Consider the following 1,894-nt stretch of genomic DNA (forward strand, 5'->3'; position numbering starts at 1 on the left):
TTAACTTACAAAATAACGAACTTTAAAGAATAAGTAAAGTTCTTTTCATAGATCATCGTCTAATGCAGCCGTTTGCATCATCTCCCGATGATGTTCCCTGCGGTCATTGAGTGCTTTAAGTTTTTCTTTCGCTTCAATGTTCAGCAGTATTCAGACAATCCCTGGTTAGGAAGTGCTGAGAATCCGGAAGCCGGACAATCATAGGTTGCTAATTTAACATTCTCTGACTGATGACCTTACAGGTTATTATTTCACTGGCAGCCGGACATTCCTTAACTGGTGACTGAGTAACCTCAAGCCATTAGTCACATCAATCAGATCACCACAAGTCACCAACTGGACACATTCTAACAGGCAACTAGAAAAAACCCAAATGAGTCTCTGGTGACGTCATTTTAGTTATTTGTTTATCTATTTATTTTATTTTACTTAGACTGCGGCCATACTGGAACACCATCTTAAAGAATTTTACTCGAACCAATCGACACCGGGGATCTTTTCAATTGTGTGGCCAGGAGCCCAGATCTTTCTACTTAACTAAATAATTTGAAACTTCGTATGCTGGTATCGTTATTGTTTTGTTTACATTTGTTTACATACCATATGTTTACTACGTCACCAAATTGGTGGTCGAGACGGAGTAAATAATATGAAGCCGAAAGACGGAATACCATTGGTTAAAATTCTAATTATTAAACAATGTTAAACTTAGAAGTTACAATTCCATTTTCATTCTGGTTTACAATTAAGTTTACTTTTGACACATTCTACCAGTATACAAAGTTTCAAATTGTTTGGTTCAGTAGGAAAAATTTGGAAAAACTGGCTTCACAAATGAAAAGATCCGACACCGGTGTTAATGTTTTAAGTCTAGTACTTGCTCCATCGGTGTCTTTTGCCGAACCGCTAAGTTACGGGGACATAAGCAGGCCAACACTGGTTCTCAAGCGGTAGTGGGGAACGAGGAAAAACACACACACACACATACATACACACACACGCACGGACGTACGTACGTACATACATATTTACATCATACATACATACATACGTACGTACATACATACATACATGCATACATACATACGTACGTACGTAAATACATACGTACGTACATACATACATCATACATACATGCGATGGGCTTCTTACAGTTTCACTCTACCAAATCCACCCACAAGGCTTTGGTCGGCCCGAGACTATCGCAGAAGACACTTGCCCAAGGTGCCATGCAGTGGGACCGAACCCGGTACCATGTGGTTGGGAAGCAAGCTTCTTGCTACGCAGCCACGCCTTATTCGTCCACTTATTTTCGACCAGGAACTAACAGAGAACGTTGCTAGGTTGGACATTAAACGTTTAGCTGAACCTCTTTTCATTCTCATCCTACGTTTATGAAGAGAAAGAAAGAAAGAAAGAAAGAAGGAAAGAATGGGAGAGGGGTGGGGGGGAGGGAGGGAGTGGTGGCACTCGTTTGTTCATGTAATTGCTGCGAGGGAGAAATACCGTAATATTTCTCGGAATCTAGTTATGGTTTGGCATGCGAAGAATTCGGCGTCGTCTGACGTTATAATAATGGATATAATGATAGTTATAATAATGGGGGGGGTAGTAGTAGTAGTAGTAGTAGTAGTAGTAGTGGTGGTGGTGGTGGTGGTAGTAGTGGTTGTAGTAGTAGTGGTGGTGGCAGTGGTGGTGGTGGTGGTAGTTGTAGTAGTAGTAGTAGTAGCAGCAGCAGCAGCAGCGGCGGTGGTGGTACTGAGAGCGGTGGCTATTTCTAGCAAATTGAACGACCAGGTAGAGTCACCTTGTTCTGCCAGAAGTGAATTCTAATGTTTCAAGAATTTTATGTGGGAGTGAGGAGGGGGTTGTCTTGTTTTCTTTCTTTGATTTT

The sequence above is a fragment of the Octopus sinensis genome, linkage group LG24, assembly GCF_006345805.1.
Source record: "Octopus sinensis linkage group LG24, ASM634580v1, whole genome shotgun sequence".
NCBI classification, from domain to species: domain Eukaryota; kingdom Metazoa; phylum Mollusca; class Cephalopoda; order Octopoda; family Octopodidae; genus Octopus; species Octopus sinensis.